At 42.7% G+C, this 24,218-nt stretch overlaps 1 protein-coding gene across 2 annotated transcripts in view; it reads left to right on the top strand.

The window, feature by feature from the left end:
* Positions 1 to 628: 628 nt before the first annotated feature.
* PDS5B (PDS5 cohesin associated factor B) overlaps positions 629 to 24,218 on the top strand; it is an 802,561-nt gene continuing 778,971 nt past the window's right edge. The window contains exon 1 of one of the 2 annotated variants that reach the window (XM_085621687.1): positions 629 to 765. The gene's annotated coding sequence lies outside the window, so the exon portion shown is untranslated. Of the gene's footprint in view, positions 766 to 862; positions 1,046 to 24,218 lie in introns of those variants that run through there. The other variant, XM_085621686.1, reaches the window with a different exon arrangement.

The following is a 24,218-nucleotide window of genomic DNA, read 5'->3' on the forward strand; positions in this document are numbered from 1 at the left end:
TGTGAGTGGGGGGCCACCTACCCTTTAAACCCCCTAGGCTCCCTTGTTGTGTAAGCATCTTCTACAGCGACAGTATTGCCGCCGGTCCAGAATTTCCTAGGGCAGTACGTTATGTGAAACTGCAATACGAAGTCTTATCTTGTACCTTTGATGGACATTTTTTGTTCCGTTAGTTCAGCGATGAGGTCTGGATTTTTTGTATTTGTTTTGTTAACCTGTACTCATACGCACCTTGTATAACTGTGTACTTGCTTGTTTCACATTCCAAAACGCAACACACGTGCAACCTTTTAACACTTGTGAAATGTGATTCATTTCTACGTCAAGCTGTCTGACGCCTTCTAATATAATACACGCGGTATGAAGTCGCATACATTGATAAATACCTAAAGGTTGCAGAACAGCAAACCCTAGTGCTCGGGATTATAGTGTCCTTGGATTGGTGGGAGTAATTCTTGGCCATGGATTGACTGGAGAGTCTTTCTATTTTTTGTTCATTCGCTGCGGTTTCGGAGACTTTCCCTTACGATTGGCTGCATAAATACTTGCCCTTCATTCATTGGCTCTGGGCACCAGGAGCCTGCCCGTGATCCTGGTTTGCTGCTGTACCTTCCCGCCTTCTGTCAGTGGGCGGTCTCAAGTGACAACATCAATGAAGATGTTCTCGTTTTTTACGAGGTGACTACTTCTATCTGTGTTCCAGCTGTCTGGCACTTATGTCTGGAGTAGTTGGAAGACTCCTTCAGGCGAGCAGACTCTGAGCTGGTGAGTATAATGCCTTCCACTGCGGTCGATGTCAAATTTAACCCCGCCCCTCAGCAGAAATATGTAGTCAGATGTACCACCGTAAGCCACCCGGCCTATACAGTTGTCTGACCAACGTCATCTCCTGTGGTACCCCTCCCGCCGCTCCTGAGCTGCAGAGTGCCCGTTGTGTACGCAGGGCTCAGGCCGATCTAAGAGTCTCCCGTCTGCAGGGTGTCTCTATTGCTTCTGCAACCCACGTTCCGGGCACGCGCCTCATCCGGGCGTCGCTACGAGTAAGGTGAGTGTGACACGCGCCTGTCACCTGCAGTGCGGCTGCTCAGAGCAGCGATCGGCTGCCCCATTGCTCCACACCTTCCGTGGTGTGTGTATTGGCCGCCGCAGGCTCGAATTATTCCGCTTCTGCTCAGTGTGCATGCTATCGAGAGGGATGATGCCGTTGCCACTGCTAATGGGTTGACTGCTTTGCTTTCAATAGCTTCGGTAGAACGTACTGAGCCACTGCACCCACATCAGACTGTCTGCACGCCAGCGGGCCGTGGTAGGGCTAGGAGTTGACTGCGATGACAGTTTGGTGCTCCATATAGTCTCTTGCTTCTGTTTACCCAGCCGTTCTTGCATTTGTAGGCTATTCACCTGTGTTTTGGTATTCCGTTAGCAAGGTCGTTTTACTTGCGTTCTTTTCACTTTTGGGGTATTGCAAAACCTTAATGGCATGCTTTATGGAAATGAGCGTTGTCTCAATACCAGTGCTTCCTCACATGATATTGTATGCACAGGACTGGCGCACAGCGCTGCATTCTCACACATCGGATGGGCATTGCTGCATACGTTCTGCAGTAGGCATGAGCTTTATTCTCTTTATTCTTACCCCAAGGAGTCCTGCTGTGCCACAATTGGTGTAATTAGTTTTCCTGCAAATAAGGACGGGCTGTATAGAGAATTCTTAGAATGCTCAAAGACAACTGGAGCGCGGTCCCCAACACTGCGCTTTAAAAGTTAACATTGAAATTGGCACAACCATTTAGCACTGTTGCTTTATTTGTAAGTTGAGGTGTGTACAGTTGCTGCATGCCAGTAGGGCTTCGGGTTCAGTGTTGGTTAATGTATGGGGTGCAGCAATTCTATAGGGTACGGTGACGTGTTTTGGTTTGTGTTTATGGAACATTGACTTGTAAAGCTTTATTCTTGATATTGGACATTCATTGGGAAGTGGGTACATATGATGACTCGTGAGTTGCTTTCATGGGTTGCTTTGTCTGAAACTAGTATCTAGTGAGTAAGATTTAAGTGGGTGCTTGGCTTCGCATGGCTAGTATGCAGGATTAGGTGTGTCTGCTATTAACTGTAGGCATTTCCAACTAGTACAGAGAACAATAGTGGTCAGTTCAAACCGTGGACACAATACAGAATGGGTGACATACATATACTTACTGAACTTTAGCTCTTAAAACATGGACTTTGCTGATATTTACGTGCCTGGTCTCCGTTAATAAACACCTTTTTGGTTTCTCTTTAGAGAAATCAGAGTTTACCAGCATTTCACAATCTAATTTTGTTAATTTAGACCTGAATTCTCGCTTCTTGAGTGGGCATCGCAAGAAGAAAGAACTTATGAAAAGGGGGCCAGATTTCTGTTAACCCATTTTTATTCGATACCTAATAGCCAGCTTATTTTAATTTTTAAAATCAGTCCAGCCTTTTGAGCAAAACAATTGATAGTTATGTCTGCTCGTGGTCTGTACAACTAAAATCTTGGTGCTTATACATAAGAAATACCTATAAATATCGGGTATAGTTTTAATAATATATTACTTGAAATTTTATTAAATCTTATTTCTGTGTGCAAGTGTTTTGCATGCCTCGCACATCTTTTGGCTTTAATTCACAATCAGATATAGTCATAATAGTTTTGTTATAATGCTGTCCTTTTGAAAGTTGTCCGGCTATTCTGTCTTGTTCACAAAGACTATCCTATTCTTGCCCATGCATACACGTAAAGATTTTGTCCATGCCCTCATAAGTGCTAGACTTGATTATACTAATGTCCTGTATTTGAAGGGTAGAGGGGGAGCTGACGAATTGTTGAATACATTCCACCTGATTCAAAATGCTGCAGCACGTGTAATCCACAATGTCCTCAAAAAGCAGTTCATCCGTGATGACCTGAGGGCTTTGCACTGGTTTCTGATCAGTCATCGAGTCAAATCCAAAGCCTTAATGACACTTCTAAAGCTCTAGATTAAAAAAAGGCCCAATCAACCCTCAGGATAAAGTGTATGTTCCAAATAGGGTACTTCTGTCAGCCAACCAACGCCTGTTATGCATTCCTAAACTTTGCACAGCCAAACTAGGTGGTATATATTTTTCCTTATGGGTATTCAGGGTCGGGAATGCCTTGCCAAAACAATTAGGGAAGACAAAATTTGAACCGGCTTTTAAAACGGACCTTTTCTCTTTAGAAAGTTGTAGTTAAATGGCAGATTCATTTATTGGCTGTGTCAGGGTGCTCCCTTTGGGAGCAGCCACTCACGCTTTATAAATGGATTTTCTTTCATTCTGTGTGAGCTGGCAGACTTGGGCCTGCTTACTGTGACTTTTTTGTCCATGTTTAAATTATCTTTGCGGACATGTATTTGAGTCAATTGAAGATATTTTCTTGTCTGCTGCTGGTGATTTCTGTATGATATTCTCTTGCCCAATAATACACGGAACGTCTCAGCTAATGTATACTAAGCCAACACGCTTCATCCATTTGTTACTGTCATTCAGGTTTTCTTCTGCCTACTACAGCATGGGGCACTGGGTGGGCACACTTCAACCACTGGATAGCTTCAATTTTGGAGTGACAGCATTCTTCCCATCCACAGTAGGCATATCCACTCACAAAATAGCTTCCTTCAATGGGGCACTATGGCAATGTAATGTTTTTGCCTTTAACCATTTTTTTTGTAGGTGTTGCCTGCAGCTTTCACCACACTAAGGTTTTGCAAAAACCATGACCATACAAAACAGACATTGACAAAGCAAAATGGGTGGCAGCCAAAGCCAGGCCTATAGGCTTTACCAATACTTGTTAATGTTCATGTTGCCCTAATTGTTTTACTCTGCTTCCACATCATTAATTAAAAAAAATAAAACAAACTTGTCATGCATCAAATGTTTTACTAATTGATGCCTCAGAGATCTAGTATTTAGTGTTGCACCATAGTTGTGTGTGGTTACTTTTGAATGCAATCCCTGATCTTGCTTTTATACCCATTGTAGAAAATACGCCACACTCCGGTTGCGCTGGAGTGTAGTTTATCATTTGCCCCAACACATTGAGGAGCTGCATGTACACCGATATACACTCCTCTAATGTCTTACCACATCATCCTACAATCCGTCCTACCTCACTACATTCTGATTCCCACTAGTACGGTGTTAAAGCCAAGACATTCTTGGTCTATTCCATAACTTACCCTATAACACATCTCCCCGCATATATAAAAAAAAATTGGAGTCATAAAAATAGAAACAATACAAATAACATGAACAGATGCATGCTTAAATACATGTCTAATAACTGTGTACATTTAAATCCTATTCTAACATTCTCAATCTTAACACCATACAAAGCTGACTTACATATAACAAATATAATCTCTAAGTTTAGATGGTTTGGCAATTTTCCTTCCAAACCTACTCCTTGTTCCGTTTTCTTCTCACATGTCAACGTTCCTTGATGATGGTACAAAATTGGTGTTCAGTGTATCACCACTGCCTCTCTGATCACCCCACAGCATGTGTCTCCACTGTCTCGTTGAACCTCTCCAATCACATATTCCAGCATCCAAGTTGGGCGGTCTCCAGTATCGCATTTCGCTTTCCTTTTGTACAGGTCAATGCGACTAAGATGTTACACCTTCCTGTCACTTAATAAAACAGAGTTGCACATCACTTTCACTACATTCAAAGGGCGGTAGAATTTCCCTTAATTCTTCCTTGTTATACCTGGCCTTTTGACTCCTACCAAATCTGTATGTTGACTTGCTTGCGTCCATATCTGCAATCATAACATTCCTTAATGTGTTTCTGTGATTTGTTTAGATTCTCGCTCAACTGACTCTAGAGTCCACTCACCTTTCTTGGTCTTACACCTCCATCTCGTGTGTGTGTGTGTATATATAATATATAGAGATACACTGGCGGTCACCAGTAGATAGTTATAGTTAGGACCTATTATCCATAGGAAAATCGCAACATTCTATTCCCAATAACTTTGGCGCCGATTGATGAATCTTCGCAAAAGTTTCAAAACTCGTGGTCCGCTCCGATCTTGAAAGATTTGGGGTGATTCGTCAAGCGGGGGGCGAGAAAATATATATTCACTGAAAAAAGCATAGGTTTCAGGTATGTTACAGTTGGGAATTAGCATTTAAAAAACCTTAGAAATTCACAAAAAAAAAATATAGGTTTCAGGGGTGTTATAGTTAGCTGGACATTTCCCTCGTACAAAACCATAGAAATTCCTCCGTTATAGTTAGATCTACTAACTATAACTCGCGTGCCCGCAATCCACTGCTGGTGATGTCACATATTACATCATTCATGACATGGTCAGTGACATCACTGATGGCATCTCAAATGACATCACTGATGACATCACTCAGTGAATGTGGTTTGGTTCGTTATTTAAATATGTGTTTTTTTTATATATATATATATATAATCTGCATTGATGAATGAGTGGATATATAAATATCTGGATGGAGGATTTAGTAGCAGTGTGATTGGCTGTTTACTTGAGTAATTTATTGTGCCTCACTAAATATATTGGATAGTGACTAAACTGTGTGAATTACCTATATCACTTTGTCAGTTGTTGTGTAAACTGCTGCACCAGTTGGTTACTAGCTACGTGAAAGTCTATATTGGTTATTGATTAGTTAACTGAGTATTTGTATGGGAGAGTGAATGTGTCTGTGGTTCGGTGGGGGGTTTGTGACTGCCCAAAGATGTGTGAATAGTTGATTCAGTAGGAATATGAGGTTAAGACTGCATGTTATAACTGTTGTTTGGGTGAGTGACTATCTTTATGGGTGTGGTGTTGAGTAAATATATCTCTCAATGGTACATGTCCAACAAAGTTGAACAAGCATTGAAAATGCAATAGGCCTCGCCTTTTATTAAGTTAAAGCCATTTGCTTTGCTATATAATAGCATTAGCAAATCAAATGGCTTTAACTTAATAAAAGGCGAGGCCTATTGCATTTTCAATGCTTGTCTCTCCCATTGCTTTACGCTCACGCTATATCGGTGTTAGGCCTAGCTCCGAAAGCATACATACACGTGGGCGTTAGTGGAAACCATGACCACGTAAGGCAGGAGTTTTTTTTGGCTGACGCCTACTTTTTACAAACATGTTTCAGAGGGAGCGTCTGCGTGTAGCACATACATTAACCATCCTACTAAAACGGTGAAAAAACCAACACACCCCATCCACGAATTAAGCCCCATCCGCACCAGAGGACTGAAACCCCCAAAACAGTGAGAAGCCAGAACTCTCAAGTCCCTTCGTTGTTATGAAGCATGATGTCTTCTGGTGTCGGAGTACTCCTACACAACATACCTCTTATCCATTCCACCACAAACAGAATTATAAATAGATTAAAATGTAGCCCTGCTACCCCGGCGAAGAATAGTTATCTCCCCTGTCGCTGACCACGGGTGGTTTCGAGTCCATCCTCCTCCAGGACTTCAAATCTATAGGCACCTCATCTCAGAAGGGAACATTTCCAAAGGGGCGACCGTGTGCATCCCTGCCCTCTAAGCACTGCAGAACAGCACGGTAGCCTGTTCCTCCTCCCCTAACCCACACGTGACAAAAAGTGTGCATTCCTCATCTCTCAGGACTGCACCCTCTCTCCCCAATGCGGACAGATATCTAGGCTGCTGCATGCTTGCTCCCTCCTCCATAAATAACAAGGTTGCAGCTCTGTTATGATCCTCTGCCCCCTCACGCATGCACCCCTGTCATACACTGCTCAGCACTGTGGGACCCAACATTCGCATCTACCACCCAAAAACGGTGCAGTACTATAGCTTTGTTCACTACTCCGAAAAGGATAGCAATGTTGTTGGTGTATGCATCACTTCATTTTGTCACACACCCTCCATCCTATTCGTACAAGTACTGCCTGAGTTTGCTCTACCATAGGCACCAGGGAAGAGCCAGCTCCCTGCGACTCTCCTCTTCCCCTGCACCAACAATGCAGTAATCATCTATTGGCATTACTAAATACACAAGTACTGTCAAAGTTGGCTGTATACAATTCTTCCTTAGCATATTCGTGAGATGTAATTACAGTGTGTGATGAGAAGGGGCGGTCGGATGACGCACGCGCAACTTGTTTGCAGCAGCAGGAGCCCTGAGGGCATCATCCACCCCTCGGAGAGAAAACAGTCTGACAGCACTGAGAAGAAGGGAACGGGCCAACGTATCCACTCTGCAAAGTGCATGTGCTGCCCGTGTTCAGGCAGCCGGTACTCTACAGCAGAGCAGAAAGGATGCTCCCATAGACACGTTTTTCAAACTTGTCCCTCCACCAAATACACAGACACACATGTATCGCAAACACTTGCTGGCGGAAGCGCCTTCTTGCTGAGACACTTGACAGAGGATGCCCACAGGGATTTCTCAATGGGTACCAAGATTATACCACTATCTGAGGCTCGGGTGGGGTGAAGCAAAAACAGACGTCACAACAAAACAATCACCGGGGACGGGCGGCAACCCCTCCAGGTTGCCACAAAGCTACAGCGGGATGCAGCCTCCAAACAGCCCTCCCCACAGCCCCATGAACTAAGCACCTACCTCACCACCGCCACTGCTGGAATACACCTCCATTTTCGGCCAGGGATCCTCCAACCCAGCAATCGGCATCCCATTCAGGGCTGGCCAGGCATCGCCGCTGCTGCTCCCCGCTGCTGCTCCCCGCTGCTGCCTCCTCCGGTCCCTGAAGCAGTAGCCGTGCAGCACCAAGAAGCAAACGCCACCCGAGGGGTGTGTACATAGAGTTGGCTGCAAGAGCCGCCTACGCTTCCTTCCGCCGGGGCCCAGCAGCTGTCTCCGTCCGTTTTCCCTAGCCGAGCCCCCGCTGAACGCTCAATATGGCCGCGGCGCTGCTACCTGTGCAGCATGGAAAGCGAGCGGTGCCCGGCGTCACGCACACCGAGTGACAGCGCCGGGGCTAGGCTGCACCCTGAATACCAATGCTGAGCCACCGGGACCTGAGAAACCAAACTACGCAGGAGCTGCATGCTACACTTTAAAGCACATAGAACTAGCGCTGGCACAACTAGGAACCTCCTCGGACATGCTGTTATTTTTGTGACAGTCGCTCTCCGTGGGATCTTTATTTACTGCAGTATTTCTGTTCCGAATCAAACCACCAACGCCTCCCGCTTTTTTTTCTCTTTTAGAGCCCTCCCAGTTGGACTGGCTCGCCTGACTGGTTTCTTATCTTTATGGGGCCATGTGTTTGGCCCCATAAAGATAAAAAAAAAACCTTTTACGCCAGCAGTAAGTCGGGGCAGCCAGTCCAATTGGGACGGCTCTAAAAGAGAAAAGTGTACGTCACTAAACGCTCTTTTCCAATGGCTGGCCACCGTTTAGCATAAACGGTGACGCCAGCCAATGGAAAAGTGGGGCGGGGCTTAAAGCCCACTAGAGAAATCTCCTCAAATCATTAAATTTTGCCAGCGAGACTGCGCATGTCTGCGCAGTCTTACGCCAGGCGAGACCTAAAAATAAAAGGCAGTGTATGTGACAGTTGTATATATAAAACTCAGATTTTATGAGTGACTGTATGGATAACTATACTTGTAATAGTGATTTTATAACACACTAAGTATGTGTTACTATCTATATGAATAAGTAAAGGTGGCGTTTGTATAAGTGTGTAGCTGACTAAATGTAAGTATGATCCATTGTTTGCATAAGCGAATAGGATAACTGCATAAGTGAATAGGATGTGTGCTGTTGTGTAATGTCGATATAGGTGTTAAAGTATATTTGATAGTGTTCTATTAATCTTTGTCAGCATGTATGAATGAAATTATAGGTAAGTGTTTAGATGTTTGTGTGTAGATCTAGGAATCACTCTGGGTTTTTAGAAACTTATATTGGTGTGACAATGGATTCAAATATGGTACTCTGTATTTTAGAGTGGGTGTATCAAAGGTTATGTTCAGGTGTGAGGAGGCGCATCAGATTTTCACGTGGATGATTTCATCAGTGATGTCACTGACCATGTCATGAATGATGTAATATGTGGTTAAGAAGATTTTTCTCTTTGGGCTGAAATAAGGGAATTGTATCGCATCCAGTACCCTAGATTCATTCACTCAACAACACACTCCATAAAGCTCAATTGTGAACACCCCACCGGAAATGTTGGAAAATTGTCAATATAAGACACCTTTTTTTTGTAAAAAACATCTGTTGACATTTATTAACATATTAAAAAACACATTACATCAGATAAAAAAGTCACAAATGAATGACTCAAGATTATTTCACAATACTACAATACAAAAGAAATGTAAATGCTATCTAAAGGCACAAAATTAAGAAAAATACAGTACTCATAGTAAATAAAAAATTAAAACAACACATATAAACAATTCATATATTGGGAGGAGAAAATGACAGACACCAAAATTGTATCTTGAAGGTGTGAATTTGTAATTATGGTTAACAGAAGAAAACTGGTAATCATACACCCTAATTTTTTGGGGGTTCTGTACCACACAAATTCCACTCCACACCCTATGCGTCGACGCGTTTCGGTGGTGCACAATGATGAAGACCACCTTCTTCAGGACTGACAAATGTATTCCTCCATGACAAAACTATCAATAATTCCTAGACATAAAACATAATATAAACATTTAGGTATAATAAAAGTGCCAAAATCACATACACGTGTAAGTTCCTTTTAGTTACACAAAATAGATACTTGTTTCCAAAATAAGACAAAGAACATAACATGACATTAAATCGGAAAGCCCACAATAAGATATGGGATATGATATACAAATTTTCCAACATCCCACTGGTCACACAATATGATCTATGGAATTGAATGCCAAATTACAAGCATCCCACCAGTCACACTTTGGTCTACCCATCCTCTAAAAAAAAATCTGGAACCCACTCATTCCGGCTCTAGAGTAACTATAATGATGAGCAAAACAATTTTATAAACAGAGACTCAAACGTATGTTTTAGATTGAGATCTCAAAGGTGCGGTTTATGATGTATGTACCTAATCTTAGCGATCTGTATTCCTTTACAATTTTTGCAGGCAGTAATACATAATACATTTCTATAGCTGCGCTCAGTGGTTACCACTCTGTTTTATTCCATGCCATTGGAGGTAGATATATATAATACATTATCGCTCCATTTTTCTCACTCTGCGAACTGTTTTTTTCCATTCTTGATCGCTTTGTAACACTGTACATTTGAACCGTTGGATTTTGGGCTACGTATCTCAGTGTTCGGGTCTACTTGGGACGATACTTTGGATATTTTATATATATATTTTTTACAAATATGTGTTAGAGAGGCCAAATGCATTAGGAATGTTTAAAGGTACACGTAAATCGGGAAGTGATACATATAAGTACACGGTTTAGGACGTGAGCGCTGCACCACTCCAATATGGAGTCCGCTTCTACATTGGGCTTCTGACCCTTTTTTATTTCTATTCTGAAGTCTTTCCTTTTCCATGTGATATTACCATATCACGTGATCAAACAGTTGTTTTAAAATGACTCGGGTAGAAACCGGTCCCTTGAAGAGCGGCGCGGAGTTTGCAACGTTTGTTTAAACGTGTACCCTGACAGATTAAGGTAAGGTACTCGGTTAGTTAGTCTCTAGCCTGGAGCCTTTGGTGATACTAATTGTAGTACTTGTCCAATGAATAACGGACAAACACGTTTGGGAGGATACCTGCCCAGTTCCTTTTTGACAGAAAACAGGTTTTGTAACTTAAAGCGCTAGAGGGCGATTTTGTTTTTTAATCCCTTAGACCCGCTAATCTAAGAATAGTATGTGTGATTATTAGGTAATGCGCCTCACTTTCTGCACACGTTAAATTGACTGCATATAAACAATCAACGAACATCCATGCTCGGAAGGGTATATGTTGAGCTCCTTCCGAGTAGGAACAGACCTCGTAATCCAAAGTATCTGAGGTTGAGTCTTTGATTTAATTATCTAGACTGTCCTAGTTAATCATTAATATATGCGATCATTAAGGCATGCGGCTTTTTTTCTGCATGCGCAGAATGGACGGCAAAGCACGTAGGTGCTTTTAGCGGTGGCGTCTATTTATATATATTTTTTTAAACTTAGGTCAAATAATCCAGTAGAATAAGGGCTTTAGTTAGAAAGTTGTCCGGTATTATTCAGTTGAATTTTATATCTCTTACATTTCCTAGCCGGATTGAAAACACTAGGCGAATCAGGAAACCATCCTCCAGCCAAAATAGGACGATCCATACATAACAGATACGGGCGCCTTTTACAAATGAAATTGTACTGGCACACAAAGGGTAAGTGCCCCGAATACTTTATCAAGGACTAATATATTCAGTTTATTTAAAGATTATTGTATTCCTGATGGAGTTAGGTTTTCCTTATTTTACTTTCCTTTAGATCGGGCCATTTCCTAAACGTAAGGCATCACTCTTGGAGATTCTTCTCCTCTACAAATAGCCAACTGGAGCTGCCTATGTAACCAATTTGCACTTCCTTATTAAGTGAGGCTATACCTTGTTGATTCAAGGTGAGTCAGCAGAGCTAGGTTCATTAGCACATAAAAGAATATTGTCAACACGTTTTGCTAGTCCAAATGAGGATCTAATTAAACTAGTGTCTATAAATAAATAAAACTTTTTTTATCCTTTTCAGTTTGAGTAACACGTCTTGCGCAGACTGCCCTATTTCCAAAAGCCCTCTGTCAGCGATGTTCATTGCGACATATATGTAGGTATTAATTTAATTGTTTATCACTCTCTACCTAAATCAATCTATTCTTGAAGATTAGGTACATACATCATAAACCGCACCTTTGAGATCTCAATCTAAAACATACGTTTGAGTCTCTGTTTATAAAATTGTTTTGCTCATCATTATAGTTACTCTAGAGCCGGTATGAGTGGGTTCCAGATTTTTTTTTAGAGGATGGGTAGACCAAAGTGTGACTGGTGGGATGCTTGTAATTTGGCATTCAATTCCATAGATCATATTGTGTGACCAGTGGGATGTTGGAAAATTTGTATATCATATCCCATATCTTATTGTGGGCTTTCCGATTTAATGTCATGTTATGTTCTTTGTCTTATTTTGGAAACAAGTATCTATTTTGTGTAACTAAAAGGAACTTACACGTGTATGTGATTTTGGCACTTTTATTATACCTAAATGTTTATATTATGTTTTATGTCTAGGAATTATTGATAGTTTTGTCATGGAGGAATACATTTGTCAGTCCTGAAGAAGGTGGTCTTCATCATTGTGCACCACCGAAACGCGTCGACGCATAGGGTGTGGAGTGGAATTTGTGTGGTACAGAACCCCCAAAAAATTAGGGTGTATGATTACCAGTTTTCTTCTGTTAACCATAATTACAAATTCACACCTTCAAGATACAATTTTGGTGTCTGTCATTTTCTCCTCCCAATATATGAATTGTTTATATGTGTTGTTTTAATTTTTTATTTACTATGAGTACTGTATTTTTCTTAATTTTGTGCCTTTAGATAGCATTTACATTTCTTTTGTATTGTAGTATTGTGAAATAATCTTGAGTCATTCATTTGTGACTTTTTTATCTGATGTAATGTGTTTTTTAATATGTTAATAAATGTCAACAGATGTTTTTTACAAAAAAAAGGTGTCTTATATTGACAATTTTCCAACATTTCCGGTGGGGTGTTCACAATTGAGCTTTATGGAGTGTGTTGTTGAGTGAATGAATCTAAGGTACTGGATGCGAAACAATTCCCTTATTTCAGCCCAAAGAGAAAAATCTTTTTAACCAAATAGTTAATGGTGCTCTGTCTCTTTGGACTATATTGAGCCCCTCTCCTTGTTTTGCAATGATGTAATATGTGACATCATCAGCAGTGGATTGCGGGCCCGCGAGTTATAGTTAGTACAACTACCTATAAGGGAGGAATTTCTATGGTTTTGTACGAGTGAAATGTCCAGCTAACTATAACGCCCCTGAAACCTATGGTTTTTTCAGTGAATTTCAAAGGTTTTTTAAATGCTAATTCCTATCTATAACATATCTCTAACCTATGGTTTTTGACTGAATTACATAGGTTTTTAAAATCATAATTTTTAAATGTAATAATTGTTATATTAAGTTTTTTTATACTGTTTTTCTTAATTTTTTAAACATCTTTTTTTACATAATATCTTTTAAAATTACATTACATGTTTTTAATGTAAAATTAAAAAAAATATTAAAAAATATTTAAACTCTATTTTTTAACTTTATATATTTGTAATATTTTTTTATTATTTTTTCCCCTATTTTTTTTTTGTTTTTGAAGTCGTGCACCCAATGCGTACCGTTCTCGAACAATGCGCGGAACCGAGCCGCTACTTTACGATTGTTGTTCAGGATCCGCGTAGGGTGTGCGATGGGTGCATATTTTCCTGCGCGATTGCTATGCGACCCGTACGCGACTTCAGGCGCATACACGATGCATACGTTGTACGTTACACAACGCTCTCGCGCGACGTCAAATACGTATTTGGCGTGGTGGGTGCGCGAAATGTTGACAAATGGATTGGTCAGAGAGGATTAAAGTGGCACCAATTGATGCCATTGGTTAAATCCTTTTTGCATCTCCCAACACCCTGACCTCATAATTGTGCACTGTGGTGGCAGTGACCTAGGCACTTTGACTGGGGTAGGTCTGGAAATGCTTATGAAGGACACCTTTGGCGAATTGATGTCCCTTTTCCTCCAAACTGCCTTTGTGTATTCTAACATATGCCAAAGACAGAAATGGAACTGGTCAAATCATTTTTGTCCACAGATTGAGAAAGCTAGGAAACATGTCAATAAAGCTGTTGGTCCTTATCTCAGAGATTATAGGATGGGGTTCATTTACAACAACAATCTGCGTTTTAATATGCAAGGCATCTATAGGAGAGATGGTGTACATTTCACAGATGAGGGTAACAGTCTTCCTCAACAACTTTAGACTCTGTATTGGTACTTACTTGTAGGTACCAAGCTCCCTCAATAAACACAAAGGCTCTTTCTAGAGCCACTCAAGATCTAAACACATAAGCTTGATGTTTATCTGAAAAATATTACTCTTTTTTTTTTTTTTTTTTGCTTGGAGCCGTGCACCCGACGCATTAGGAATCGTGCACCCAACGCGAGAGGAGTCGTGTACCCAGCGCGTGCACACCAGGGGGCCGCCCTGAGCGCCGCGCTGGGTGCGCGACTCCTAATTTGCCTGTAAAAAAAATAAATACCACCTATCACTGATTTCTATTCACCCCATCCCCCGGGGGCTATATACAACGTGGGGGGGGGGGCCCCCAATGCCCCCACTGTCCCAGCCGGCTCCCCATGTTCTTCGGGAGCCGGCATTGCGTTTCCACATGGGGAGCTGCTAACCTGCAGCTCCCCGTGTGGAAAAGCAATATGGTTTGCAATTTGAAAGAGAGAGCAGGTTTCCTGGTCTCTTTCAAAATCCAAACCAAGTTTGCTATGACAGGGCGGTAGCCTCGGCTCACGCCCTGATATAGCAAACAGCAGTGGGCACCCCGAGACACTGCAGGAGCCGGCCCTGGGGAGTTGCGGTCCCCAGGGCTATCGACGGCACCAGGAGGGGCGCCACGCGCCCCCCCCTCCCACTATATAAAAAGCCCCGGGGGTGGTGGTCCCCGGGGCTTGGGGGGGCCTTTGAGCTCCCCCCTACCCATTTATTTTGAAGCCCGGGGGGTGGCGGTCCCCGGGGCTGGGGGGGCCTCTCTGGGCCCCCCGTCAAATTTTATGTTTTTTGCCCCCGGGATTTGGCCCCCCGGGGGCTAATTATTAAAGAAGCGCGGAAGCCTGTGCTTCGTTTTTTTTGTATTTACGGCAGGATCCGCGCACCCAGCGCGCATTTTGCCGTTTAAAAAAAAAAAAAAACCCTAAGCAGGTCTAGAGCGTCAGGGTATTTCTACCCTGCCCCCTTTATACGTTTTGCACAAATCATTTACTGATTTCTTAAGCCTCGCTTCTACCGAGGCACAAAATAGCTGTCAACACTTCCTGGTTTGGAGTGTTTACGGCCAGTTGACAGCCAATTATCATGCAGCTCGTGATCGGGAGGGTGCGCGCTGGGTGCGCATAGGGTGCGCGGATCCTCCGAGACCACAGATATATCTATGATTTTACTTTTGATTTTCTCAGCAACTACTGAACGGATTTACACCATTTAACCAAAAGGCACGAGTGTGAACCAAGGGCTACCTCTTTGCCAAATTTCGTGTAATTCCGTTCAGCAGTTCGGGCTGCAGCTGCGATTAACGGTTCCTATGGAAAATTGCATGGGTAAAATACGTTTTGGGACCCCCCTTTTTTTCTTGGCCCCCGCTTGACGAATCACCCCGAGACTTTCAGCATAGGAGCGGACCGGAGCGCCCCACCAGTTTTGAAAATTTCGCGAAGATTCGTCAACCGGTGCCAAAGTTATTCCAAATAATGTTGCAGATTTCCTATGGATAATAGGTCCTAACTATAACTACCTACTGGCGACCGCCAGTAGGTAATATATATATTTTACTTTATCAACAGATCTATTTTTTTTTTTTTTTTTTAATGGTGTTCTGCCCATCAGTTCAAACTGGCTGTGACCTGTAGTCCTATTAGGGGGACTCTGTAGGACCACACTGTGTTCCATCCCTTGATTTCCTATTGTAAGTCTGCTTCTCTAGCCAATTGTATGGAGTTCTTCAACATCCTGAGGAAATATGAATTTTTATGGTCAATTGTGTCCCCTATCTTAGACCCCAACGGCTCCATGTACATGCTACAAGTACATGTATGTTCCCTCCACTTCAAGCTATGAAGACGCAAATACAATTGTGTCCAACGTTAATATGTACTCTTTCATATCTGCCATGAATGGGCCAGATATTCCGTTCCTAAGTATGATTGGCCACCGACTTTATATGGTACACTTTTCACGTTTTACAGTTCAGGCGAGTAGGCCCTGAATTCTGCCATCGAGCCTTTTCCTGCTCCTGCCTCTGAATGCTCCAGCCTGGACCTGCATCTGTATCCATGAACTTTGTCCTACTCCCTGCGCGGCTAACGGTGCCTGACGCGGCCTGTTGCCTGCCAAAAACTGTATTCAGCCTTCAAGTTATCTGTTCCGCTCCTCATCCAATGCATTCCTGTCTAGAAGTTTTAGGTAAACATCCCTCTAGCTACCGAGCAAAAGGCCCGGCATCGCTGTCTTTATGCAAGTAATTCATAGCCCCTGTCACCATGGAAGATTCCTGCCCCCTCGCATCTCATGTAGACACATAGACGCTTGTACATGCACTAACAGTCAGTATAGAATAGATTCCGTCCGAGAGACCTTTCCTTTTGGATAAAACAGTTCCTTAAACAAAGATATTAGATACGATTTGGGATTAGGTTGACCTGACCCCCAGACTTCTGTCTCCACATGCAGAGCTAAATGTCAATTCCCCTTCACCCTCTAGTTGCACGTCAATCACACGTCATGCGGCTGCGCGCGCATCTCTGCCAAATATTTCTGCTGACACTGCAGGATTCTCTTATGGATCCACCCACTTGTGACATCATTTTAAATGACGTTTCTAGTATACGCCTATTATTACGCCTATTTTCATTACGTATGTGTATTCTTATCTGTATCAGCTGTTACGCCTCCTGCATCTGTCTTAATGCAATGCTGTTCATATATATATTGTTACTTGTCAATAATGTATTGCTGATCCCTTCCTGAACCTTCGTGGTGATGGAATATGATTGCCTGGTTCGAACCATAATTCCTTTGTAAGGAATAAAGTCCTTTTCAGAACCTCTAATACCACGGATTCTGCCTCTTATTTTGACTGAGTTATTCTTACTAGACTTTACCGCATAAAAAATAGTACAGGTAATTTAAATATTTACCACAATCCTGTAGAAGTGCTCCACAGCACCATATGCAGCTGGATGCTACACAGATGTAGTATTGTGCTTTATCCCATTCCTTTTCAAATATGCCTTAAACACTTCTGACGTAATTTGGGTTCCATTATCCGTCAATACGTTTTTTGGCAACCCTACCCGCAAAAATATTTTGTCCTAACAACTCACTATGGCATGAGAATCTACCTTTGACTGTATACTTATCTCTAGCCACTTGGAGAAATGATGCATCGATACCACTATATACCTGACCACCCCTTCATCATGTATGGGACTAGCCACATCCACTCCTATTATTTCCCATGGCATATGTGGTCACTGAAAGGGACACAGTGGTGGTTTGAAAGTAATTGATGTTTTTTTTCTGATTCCTTGCATAATGTGCATTCCCTCACTTTCCTCTCAATTACTACATCCACACCAGCCAACCAGTAGAGATCCTTGACACTACTTTTGCTTTTTGAAATCCCTAGATGTCCCTCTTGACAGACAATATTCAATATTCTCTTTTTAAGCACTTGAGGGACCACACCATTTTCAATGGATAACTCACGCCTAAGTTCCCAAAAGGTATCCAAATTAATTTCCACCTAATTCTTAGTTGACCATCTATCGGTTATACATCTGCTTACTTCTGTTAGGAACACATTCTTATTCTTCCTCTGTAATGCCTGGGATTCTTTCTGTATCACCAGCCACACAATATTTCTCCATCTAGGGAGCTCAGTGTTGCCTTAGAACGCTCACCCTAATAGTTAAGGCTTTGTATTAATGAATTGTATATACACGTTTTGAACAACGTGTACATATGAATTTCCGCAGTGAAGAATTTGCTGGTGCCTAAACCTTTTTTTGCCCAATGTTGGAGTCAGTAAATACTATTGTTGTCTAGTCTTGATTCCAACTCGTGCCTCTTTTATGCACCACCCTGCACACCTTGCCCCTTTAGCTGTCTTGCAGGCTCTTTTTCATCCCTGCTTTCTCACGTTGTCACTGTTCCATTATTCTCATCCTTTCTTTCCACCATTTTCTGCCTTTCTCGCTCTTGTTCTTGGTCAAAGTTTAATGGTGGAAAGATCTTTTGTGGCACCCAAAAAGAGTGCTAATGTGCCCCAATTGCAACCACCAACTCGAATTAACCACTAAGTACAGAACTTGCCTCAGTGGCAGATAGTTCTTTCGCAGATCCATACTGTGGTACTGTAAATTGGCAGACTGAAGTGTTTGTGCTGCAGTGTTCTGAGCCTATATGTCCGGTCAGCAAAATAAACATGGAAACCTATTGTTCTCGACTCCAAGAATATGTTCTGGGAGATAGTCCTTCCAAGCTCCTGAATCAAATTTGTTGAGTTGATGCTTGTCAGTTGGAATAGATCATAATTTGGTATCTTTGGTTTTATTGTGTGAACAGGGTTTTGGGCAGGTACCCTTTCTGAATTTAAGAACTAGGTACCCGAGTAAGAAGGCCTACATCGCCTAAAGCCAATTTGTTTTCACACCGTCTTATTTCTATAGATTGCTCGAGAACTGCCGCTAAGTGCGGTTCAGAAAGTGAGAGTCTGTGGAGAGACAGCAGAGGGCAGCATTGTTCTACCTAGGAGATGCATTTATTACAGTAGTAGTAGCAGCAGCATCCTGAAATCTACATTGTCAAAATAAATGTTGGACATGCATTATCTATTGGTGATGTACATTCGCCATGCGGAGTCGATGCTTTTTCCCTAAAGAGGATTTAGAATTCTTTTGTTTGTAGCTGAGTGTTGGAAACATATTTCGCTGATACATCTGAAATGAATTTTAGAAATATTTCACATAAAGAAAATATTCACCGTTTCCTCTCTTGACCCACATACCCCTCCCCCGCAGATGTTTTCCCACCACTGTTCTGCAGATGCATTCGTATTTTAAGGTAGTTTACTTTCTACTGTACAATACAATTTACTTTTTCAGATTTTTAATTTCTTCGTCCTAGCTTTTCAGCTGTTTCGTCCATGGGTGACCAATGTTTAATCAAGAACACGATTAACTGATGGAACTTAGAAAACCTAATTTGGAGTCAGAGCGGGCCGAAGCACCTTTCGGACCCGCCATATCAGTACACACAATCGAAAGGCATGTTAATGGGAATTTATTCTCGAATCTACTTCTATTCTGTAGGATAACACAAACAGCATAGGCAAGTAATATTAGTGTTTAAAAGAATGAAAACGCCAAATAATATATCCCACATTTCCCAAATTGCCACCTTTTTATTTCAGATCTGATGAGCCCACATTTTTTTTAGCACCCCGTATGGTACGGACTTATTGCAGAAAATGTCAATGAACATTAAAAACACCTTGGCATGTGGAAAGCCTTTCCCTCTCCTCGCTACCTGGGACTAGTTTATATAGTTTTTTTGTGCCTGTGTTGCCTGGTTAGGATGGATTGATAGCCTTTCACTGGGAGAGTGGATATAGGAACCAGTTGCTGGGTTGGTTGCTAGGTAACTCGTTGCTTTGCATGGGTCTTGGCAATCAATAAGGCTGAAAGTGTGTACTATAGCTCAACGTAGAGGCCATTGGTGAATAGTTCGTGTGATCATAGTCGGAAAGCAAGATGATTAAACCGCATATTATATGGCAGTATGCATGCAACCAAATAAATATAATTAGTCTTGAATGGCTTCTAACGTTAGAGGTAGTTAATACAGATAATTAGTTAGACACTATACCCTACGCAGTTGTGCATTGTATTGGAATGATGTTAATATGGTCCATCATAACAAAGAGTAAAGTGGCAAATACCTCGGGGGGCGAAGCTGTGCCACAAAAAATGTATGGTCCTGTTCCACCTGCATAAACCAGGATCCTCTATTCCCACATACCTATCAATAGGTATGTCCAGCCTTCTCATGCCCTGAAACTTTGATTATGGCTTTATAGCCAGCTGCTGTGGGCAGACAGGCCAGTAAAGGCTCTATTTCCACCATTATTGGCCCGAGCCAAAGAACAAGGATATGGAACATTAATCACTGGTGTATCCTACCGTGGCGGGCTGTACGGCTAATATGTAATTCTTCCCTCATGGGGTGGAATGTTTTAATTTAAAAAAGTTAAGCCTCTAACGTGACACTGATGAATCCCCTCTCTGGAGCTTCGTCCTTTTTCCAACAGTTTATCCTTTTTCCAACAGTTTATGCGGTCCATGTTTTAGAGCAAAGCAGTAACTGTCGGAAATGAGCAGTAGGAGCTGTGAAAGGAGGCAGAAGTCTCTGCAGCCCTGCACCGTTCAGCTCTGCCATAACGGGTACTTTTATTTATTTATTTGCAAAATCGTTTTTATTGCTTTTCAAAACAGTGCTGCAGAATAAGAAATACATTGACACTGCAAATGATACTATAGCATGCAGAAGTGTAGACTTTACTGCTATAACCAAGGACCATGGGTGGCAGGCTGTGCACGGTTGTGTTGACCTGTATATTTGCCAAGCTTGGTTGATGGGAAGGAGGGTAGGGAGCGTGTCAATTACTATTTTTTTAAGAGGAAGTGGGCGGCTTTCAAGATCGGGCTGCTGAAATATGAGACTTTTCTCCATCGTGCTTCCCAAACCTTTTTGTGCTTAAGTGGGTAGCCCCTCTTTTGTACACCTCTAGGAGGAAGCAAAGATATAAAGTCCTTTTCCATTCTTGTAGTGAGTGTGGGTCTCTTAACCTCTGTTTACTATCCATATTCCCTTTTACAAGTAGGAATACTATGCCAGTGAATGGGCAACTAAATTGTGGGCCCCTGTGTCTTCCATAATCCCTAAGAGAGTCTATTTGGATAAGGGTTCGATCAGTCTACCGATCACTTTGGTCAGAGAATATTGAATTTGTTAGCAGTAGCGTTGTGTGAGCGGGAATTCCCACATGACGTATCCATGTACCATTTATGTTTTGAAACCGTGTACATGTAGGGGGTGTACTAGTGCCCATTAGCCATAGTTTTTCTGGGGTGCACTCTGTATGTAATTTAATTGCGTGAGTTGGAGGTTGGCAGAGATTGCTAAGGTGTGGGTCCGGAATCTTGGCCTTTCCTCTTCATCGCCTAGAATTGTTAGGTCCGCCGTGTCGTAGGGTCTGGGCACTTGCTCAGCAGTAATTTCTAGATATACCCTTTTAGCCAGTGGGTCTAATTTCAGTTTAGCTTCTGAGGGCTTAAATTCTGAGAGGTCTACTGAACGGTTTTTAAGAGGTACCAAGATATGCCTTAATAGTAATTAGCGGAAGAATTGTGACAAATGCACAAGAATATCTTTCCCTCGGCTACATATTGTATGTCTGCCTCTGGGACGAAGAAGTAGTCCAATCTCATTATTGACTTGCGGGGAGCAGTCTCAGATGTGAAGCCTTGGTCCTCCCTGTGCCAAATTCACCATTTATCACCTGTTCCCAGTTAATCAAACCAATCAGGCAGTCTGAATGTCTGGTGTGAGGCTGATAGCTGGAGGTGCCACGTGTTTCTGCTTTTGTCCATATCTTTATCAAATTTTCTCCCAAAACAAGCTTGCCGACTGTCAGCTTAGTTAGGACGGAAGTGATGGTTTGTAGTGTATCATCCAGGAGAGATGGGGTGCATATATCCTTACTGTTGCCCACCTCTGGCCATGCATGGTGTCAGTCACCAGGACATAGCAACCTACATTATCAGTCTTGGTTTGCTCAACGGTAAGTGTCAGGGGTTTGTGCAGAAGAACCTCTACCATTGAGAAGCCTGAGGCGAAGACTGTGTGAAAGACCTGGTGTATCCATGCCTCCCTAGAAAATTGCAGTCGCTACCCATAAAATAGGTTTCTTGTAAGAAAAAAGTCTGCAGAATGGTGTTTGCTATGTTGTAGGGCTGCCTCTCTTTAATTTGTTATTCAGCCCATTAAAATTCCAGAATAGGGAAGCGGCCCAGACCGCACTCATGCCATCGACTGAAGGCATGCAGAAATTGTTGTGTTACAAAAACCGGGTAATCTCCTGGAACTCCATGATTCCTATCGACCAATCTCTCTATTAAATATAGAAGCAAAGCTTTTAGCCAAGGCGCTAGCCACCAGACTGCTGGCACAACTCTCAGACCTGGTCCACCCAGATCAGGCCAGATTTATGCCCCTGCGTGCTACACGTCATAACATTTGTCAGGTTCATAACACAATAGCTGCCGTGGACTGTCTCGATCGCCCTGAGGCTCTCTTTTTGACTGACATTGACCGCGCCTTTGATTCGGTCAATTGGACGTACATGTATATCCTTCTGGAGTGTCTCAACTTCGGCCTCACATTTATATCATATACCCGAATGTTATACCACAGGCTAACTGCCTCCGTACGCATAGCCTGAAGGGTATCCCCACCATTCCTAATCAGACGAGGCACCAGACAAGGGTGCCCACTCTCCATTATTGTTCGCCCTGGCCATCGACGGCGTGGGTACCATAGATGACCAGATTATGGGCTTCGAATGGTCAGCGAGGTCTCCGGCAGAATCACGCTCTATATGGATGATGCCCTCTTTTTCCTGACTGACCCTCGGAGAACGGGCCCTCTCATTCATAAAATCATGCACATTTTTGGTGACCTTGGGGCGGTTTATGAATGTTAACAGGTCCACACTATGGCCTCTGCGCGGGTTCTCGGCCGACTATACATGGGCCTCGGACCTTTCTCAGACTCGGTAAGGTATGAAATACCTGGGAGTCTTCATAGCTGACAGACAGGAAATATCTAGGGCGTACAACATTGATACGGTTCTCGCCAGAGTCGAGGGAGAGCTAAAGTCATGGGTGGGTTTGCCCATATCTTTGTATGGTCGCTCAGCAATTTTTTAATTTTTTTTAAAAACTCTTTTTATTTAATAATCATCGACATATAGTGAATCACACAATACAATCAAAATTACTGCAGGCAAAATGCACCAGTACATACATCATCTACAATACACATTATTGGGATAAATAACGGGGAAGGTAAGTCATCCAGGTCACAATTTTGAGGGGGAGGGCAGATATCACCACAATGAGAGTTCCACGCACTATAAATTCATGACCACTTTTTAGGGCAGCCGCGGGCCACCGCTTAGCAATTTTTAAAATGATATCCCTTCCTCTGCTTTTATACCAACTACGCAACCATCTTTATCCCCTCCCACAGACGTGGAGCAATTAGAATGGCGCTTCGCACATGTTTCCTTTCTACTTACTATGGGGACATTGCAGCCACTGACGTGCAGTCGTACTATGCTGCTTCTCACCTACAGGTTCTTAATGACTGGTGGTACTGCCACAGGGACGAGCCGGTCTACGCCTGTAATGGTGGCTACTGGGCGATCCGGCGCTGTACAGATATTTGTATGGCTGTGCCAATTCCCATGCTCTTCCACCGGCTACCAAGGTAGTATTGGCAATATGGCGTCAATCTCTTCGCCTTATAGGCTGGCTGAACCGTCTTATAGGTGAAGCTCCGTTATGGTGTACCAGTCTTCTCCCACAATTGCAGGGGTTCCAAGATTGGGACCGAATTGGTATTTCCGCACTAGCGGACATTCTTCAAGGTCTCTCTCTCTCAGATCCTTCTCAGACCTTCAAGATGAATATTCCATGCCATGCACTCAATTTTACAAATACTTACAGTTCCGTTATGCAATCACTTGATATCTTAGAGTTCTTACGGCCCTTTCTGGTTCCAGCCCAGTGGAAGGAAAGATCCTTATGGGAGACCTGGTTGAGCACAAAATATCTAAAATATATCAAACTTTAGTCACTCATAGTGCATCAACACTGGAATCCCTTAGGGAAGCTTGGTAAGCAGATTTGGGCCCTATTGACAACGATGATTGGAGGGAGGCACTGGAGTCCCGTTGTGAGGCCGTGGTCTCCTTGCAATTACGGCTAATACAGTTCAAATATTTACATAGAATGTATTTTACCCGCGTGTGGCTACACAGGGCTGGGCTTATTGCCTCCCCAGTGTGTCTCCGCTACGGAGCAGATGTGAATACATTTATACATACAGCGTGGACATGCCCGGGTTTTGGAGGGGCGCGAATAGATGTCTGGCTCAAGTCTTGTAATGTAACATACCAAGTACACCACGACTGGCGCTGCTGCACGCCACAGAAGATATTGGGGGTAACAGATACAAGCAACACCTTCTGTTCCTGGGTCTGATTATAGCTAAACGCGATATAGCTCGCTCCTGAAAGGCACCAT

The sequence above is a fragment of the Triturus cristatus genome, chromosome 8, assembly GCF_964204655.1.
Source record: "Triturus cristatus chromosome 8, aTriCri1.1, whole genome shotgun sequence".
NCBI lineage: Eukaryota > Metazoa > Chordata > Amphibia > Caudata > Salamandridae > Triturus > Triturus cristatus.